Source organism: Enhydra lutris, unplaced genomic scaffold (genome assembly GCF_002288905.1).
Source record: "Enhydra lutris kenyoni isolate GAN:26980312 unplaced genomic scaffold, ASM228890v2 scaffoldscaffold92, whole genome shotgun sequence".
Lineage (NCBI taxonomy): Eukaryota > Metazoa > Chordata > Mammalia > Carnivora > Mustelidae > Enhydra > Enhydra lutris.
In genome coordinates, this window is record NW_019154176.1 from 3,890,150 (window position 1) to 3,896,149 (window position 6,000).

Here is a 6,000-nt window from a genome sequence, read left to right on the forward strand (position 1 = left end):
GGTACCTTTCCTGTGAACTCTTTGGAGTTTACTATGTATATGATCAGGTCACTGTGAATAGAGGTAGTTTTACTTCCTCCATTCCAATCTAAATGACTTTTATTTGGTGTTCTTGACTAGTAGCTCTGGCTAGAACTTCCAGTTCCATGGTGACTAGCAATGGTGAGGTCAGCTTCCTTGTCTTGTCCTTGATGTTAGGGAGAAAGTTTTCAGCCTTTCAATATCAGGTATGGTGTTAGCTATGGGTTTTTCATAAAAACCATTTAACATGTAGAGGAATTATTGCACTATCCCTAGTTTTCTGAGTTTTTTTTTTAAGATTTTTTTTTTAATTTATTTACTTGACAGAGAGAGGTCACAAGTAGGCAGAGAGGCAGGCAGAGAGAGGGAAGCAGGCTCCCTGCTGAGCAGAGAGCCCGATGCGGGACTCGATCCCAGGACCCTGAGATCATGACCTGAGCCGAAGGCAGCGGCTTAACCCACTGAGCCACCCAGGTGCCCAGTTTTCTGAGTTTTAAAAAAATTATCATAAATGGGTTTTAAATATTACGAAAATCATTTTCTTCATAAATTGACTTTTCTGTCCTTTGTTTATTGATGTGATATATTTCCTTGATCTAGTTTTGTATGTTGAATCACTTTTGAGTTCTTGGATAAATATCTTTGCTTATGGTAAATTATCCTTTTAGTTTGGTGTTAGATTCAGTTTGTTAATATTTTTTTGATTTTTACATCTCTCTTTATTAGGGATATTCCTTTATAATTTTACTGTGATGTCTTTATATGGATTTGGTGTCAGGGCAATGCTGGCTTCATGAGATGATTTAGGAAATGTTTCCATCTTTAAAAATTTTGGGAAGAATTTGAGAAATATTGGTGTAAATTTTTCCTTAAATGTTTGGTAGAAATAGCCAGTGAAACCATGTCATCATGAGCTTTTTTGTGTTGGGAGGTTTTTGATTACAGATTCAGTTTCCTTCCTCATTATTGGTCTCTTCAAATTATTTTTTTTCATGATTCAGTCTTGGTTTCCTCTATGTTTTAGGAGTCTTCTAGGTTATCCATTTCTTTTAGATTATCCACTTATTGACATATAATTGTTCATAGTAGCCTTTTACAATCTTTTGTATTTCTGTGGTATCAGTTGTAATGTTTACTCTTTCACTTCGGATTTTATTTGAGTTTTCTCTCTCTTTTTTCTTGGTCTAGCTAAGTTTTCTCAATTTTGTTTATCATTTCTTTTTTTTTTTAAGATTTTATTTATTTATTTTACAGAGAGAGATCACAAGTAGACAAAGAGGCAGGCAGAGGGAGAGAGGGAAGCAGGCTCCCTGCTGAGCAGAGAGACTGATGCGGGACTCGATCCCAGGACCCAGAGATCATGACCTGAGCCAAAGGCAGCGGCTTAACCTACTGAGCCACCCAGGCACCCCTGTTTATCATTTCTTAAAAAAAAAAAAAAAAGAAAAAGAAAAAAAAAACCAACAGCTCTTCCAGTGAATCTTGGAACACTGAAAAAATAAAATACAGTTAAAAAAAAAAAAAAAACAAACCCAGGGGCGCCTGGGTGGCTCAGTGGGTTGAAGCCTCTGCATTCAGCTCAGGTCATGATCCCAGGGTCCTGGGATGGAGCCCAGCATCAGGCTCTCTGCTCAGTGGGGAGCCTGCTTCCCTTCCTCTCTCTCTCTCTGCCTGTCTCTCTGCCTACTTGTGATCTCTGTCAAATAAATAAATAAAAATATTGTTAAAAACCCAGCTCTTAGTTGTTGTTGTTGTTTTTTTAAATATAGTTTTCATGGGGTGCCTGGGTGGCTCAGTTGGTTAAGCACTGGACTCTTGGTTTCAGCTAATGTCATGATCTCAATCACGAGATTGAGCCTTGGGTTAAGTGTCCAACTCTTGGTTTCAGCTCAGGTCATGATCTCATGCGCTATGAGATGGAGCCCAGGGTTGAGGTCTGCACTCAGTGGGGAGTCTGCTTGAAGAGTCTCTCACCCTTCCCCTCTCCCCACTTGCTCTTTCTCTGACTCAAATAAATAAATCTTACACAGTTTGCTGGTCTCTATTTCATTTATTTCTGCTCTTTATGTTTACCACCTCTTCCTAAGTATGACCTCAGTTTGTTCTTTTTTGAGATCTTTTTTTTCCTTAATGCAGATTTCTATCATTCTAAATATTTCTGTTAGACCTGTTTTTTTTTTAAAGATTTTATTTATTTGCAAGAGATAGAGATAGGGAGAGAGAGAGAGATAAAAGGAAAGCATAGAGGGAGAGTGAAAGGGAGAAGCAAATTTCTAGCCAAGCAGAGAGCCCAATGTGGGGCTTGATTCCAGGATTCCAAGATCAGGGCCCGAGCTGAAGGCAGATAACCAACCCCCAGACCCAGACACCCCACCCTTAGAACTGTTTTTGTAGCATCTTGTAGTTTTTGGATATATTGTGCTTTCATTTTTTTTTTGAAATTTGAATGATTTTTTAAATTTATTTTCAGCGTAACAGTATTCATTGTTTTTGTACCACATCCAGTGCTCCATGCAATCCGTGCCCTCTCTAATACCCACCACCTGGTTCCCCCAACCTCCCATCCCCCCACCTCTTCAAACCCTTCAGATTGTTTTTCAGAGTCCATAGTCTCTCATTGTTCACCTCCCCTTCCAATTTCCCCCAACTCCCTTCTCCTAACTCCCCATGTCCTTCATGCTATTTGTTATGCTCCACAAATAAGTGAAACCATATGATAATTGACTCTCTCTGCTTGACTTATTTCACGCAGCATAATCTCTTCCAGTCCCGTCCATGTTGCTACAAAAGTTGGGGATTCATCCTTTCTGATGGAGGCATAATACTCCACAGTGTATATGGACCACATCTTCCTTATCCATTTGTCCATTGAAGGGCATCTTGGTTCTTTCCACAGTTTGGCGACCGTGGCCATTGCTGCTATAAACATTGGGGTACAGATGGCCCTTCTTTTCACTCCATCTGTATCTTTGGGGTAAATACCCAGTAGTGCAATGGCAGGGTCATAGGGAAGTTCTATTTTTAATTTCTTGAGGAATCTCCACACTGTTCTCCAAAGTGGCTGCACCAACTTGCATTCCCACCAACAGTGTAAGAGGGGTCCCCTTTCTCCGCATCCCCTCCAACACACGTTGTTTCCTGTCTTGCTAATTTTGGCCATTCTAACTGGTGTAAGGTGGTATCTCATTGTGGTTTTAATTTGAATCTCCCTGATGGCTAGTGATGATGAACATTTTTTCATGTGTCTGAGAGCCATTTGTATGTCTTCATTGGAGAAATGTCTGTTCATATTTTCTGCCCATGTTTTGATATGATTCTCTGTTTTGTGTGTGTTGAGTTTGAGGAGTTCTTTATAGATCCTAGATATCAATCTTTTGTCTGTACTGTCATTTGCAAATATCTTCTCCCATTCCGTGGGTTGCCTCTTTGTTTTCTTGACTGTTTCCTTTGCTGTGCAGAAGCTTTTGATTTTGATGAAGTCCCAAAAGTTTATTTTGGCTTTTGTTTCCTTTGCCTTTGGAGACATATCTTGAAAGAAGTTGCTGTGGCTGATACCGAAGAGATTACTGCCTATGTTCTCCTCTAGGATTCTGATGGATTCCTGTCTCACGTTGAGGTCTTTTATCCATTTTGAGTTTATCTTTGTGTACGGTATAAGAGAATGGTCAAGTTTCATTCTTCTACATATAGCTGCCCAGTGTGCTTTCATTTTTATTGTTTGTTTCATGGTATTTTTTATTTTCTTCTGATTTCTTCTTTGACTCATTGGTTGTTTGGGACTATGTTGTTTAATTTCCACATATTTGTGAGTTTCCAGCTTTTCTTATGTTACCAATTTCTAGTTTCATAGCATTGTGGTTGGAAACATACTTGGTGTGATCTCAATCTTTATAAATCTATCAAGACTCTTTGGGAACCTATCATAAATGATCTATCCTGGAGAAAGTTCCATGTGCACTTGAGAAGAATATGTATTCTGAGGCTGTCAGTTGAATGTTCTGTATATGTCTGATAGGTACATTTGGACTGATGTATGGTTCAAGTTTATTTCCTTGTTGATTTTCTCTCTGGATTATTTATTCATTGTTGAAAGTGGGGGCATTGGAGTCCCTACTATTATTGTATTGCCTATTTTTCCTTTAGTCTGTTAGTATTTGCTTAACATATTGAGGTGCTGTGATGTTGGGTGCATATATGTTCATGATTTTTATATATTGGAGAGGGGCCCAGTAAGGGGGGTTGGTCTGGGAGTATGGAGGTGCATAGCTGGAGGGGTTGGCTACAGATGAGTTCAGTGGTGTAGGCCAGTGACAGAAGACAAGGCCTGATGCATATCCACAAGTGGCTATGGGAGCCCTGGCTTTTGGTGAGCTCTCCCTTTGCTGTACCATCTGCCCCAGGCATGCACACTGCCATGGATGTTGGTGATCAGTGTCAGCTGATGGTCTGCAGTGCACAGCTGAAGGGACTATCTCCAAGTGAGCACATGGTGCTGGGAAGCCAGCAAGGGGGTCTAGGGTGGTGACTTGCATTTACAGCTTCAGAGGCCTGAGCTGGCTGCTGGTACATGTTGTGGGTACAGAGTAGAGGGGAAGGGGTGGTGAGGGACTCAGGTGGATGTTGTTACTAAATATGTGTATCTGTGGGGTGAAAGGGAGTGCAAGGAGTCTACAGTGGCTGCGCTGGACTTTGTTTTTTCTGCTAGGTTTTTATGTGTTGCAGGTGAATTGAGATCAGTCCTGGTATTAGTATCCCCTGCTTTTCTTCCTTGATCCTTGCCTTCTCATTATGTCTCACCTTTGCTAGTCTGGGTAGGGTGAAGGGAAGTGATGTGTGAGGCCCTGAAATGCCTGGAAACTGATAGCTCAACCCACTCTTTCTTTCCTGGTAAGGGGACTCTTTCTAGCTGAGGTTCCTCTTGGTGCACAATAATGCCAGCTTGGGGGATAGGGTAGTGCAGGCAAAATGAAGCTGTCTTCCTTCTCTTCTTCTGTGATTGTTTTCAGGTTTTTTCCACTATGTTGGTAACATTTCTTTTTTTTTTTTTTTCAAAGATTTCATTCATTTATTTGTCAGAGAGGGAGAGAGAGCAAGCACAGGCAGATAGAATGGCAGGCAGAGGCAGAGGGAGAAGCAGGCTCCCCGATGAGCAAGGAGCCCGACGCGGGACTCGATTCCAGGATGCCGGGACCATGACCCGAGCCGAAGGCAGCTGCCCAACCAACTGAGCCACCCAGGCGTCCCGTTGGTAACATTTCTTAAGTGGACTCCAGAGCTCTCCCAGAACTGTTTGTGTTTGTTGAATATTTGTCTAATTCTTTTTTTTAAGACTTTATTTATATGAGAGAAGAGAGAGAGAGAGAGAGAGAGAGACAGAGCATGAGCAGGGGGAGGGGCAGAGGGAGAGGGAGAAGCAGACTCTCCTGAGTAGGGAGTCCAGTGCAGGGACCCCAAGATCATGACCTGAGACAAAGGCAGATGCTTAACCAACTGAGCCACCCAGATGCCCCTGAATATGTGTCTAATTCTTGACTTCTCTTGGGGGACAAGGAGGCTGTGTGTCCTACATCATCATTCTGGTGGTATCTGTTCCATTTTCTTTGCTAGTTTCTGTTTAATGTTTCTGCTTTGATCTTTGTTTTTTTTTCTTCTTTATACTAATTTTTGGCTAAGTTTTTTCTTTTTCTTGTTCCTTGTGGTATAAATTTAGATGATTTATTTGGGATTTTTCTTTTTGCTCACCATAGGCACTTATCAGTATAAACTAGCCTCCTAGAACTGCTTTTGCTTCATCCTATAACTTTTGGCATGTTGTATTTCTATTTTACTTTGTTTTTTTTAAATTTAATTTTTTCAGTGTTCCAAGATTTATTGTTTATGTACTACACCCAGTGCTCCATGCAATATGTATCCTCCTTAATACCCACCATCAGGATCACCCATCCCCTCACCCCCCTCCCTTCCAAAACACTCAGTTTG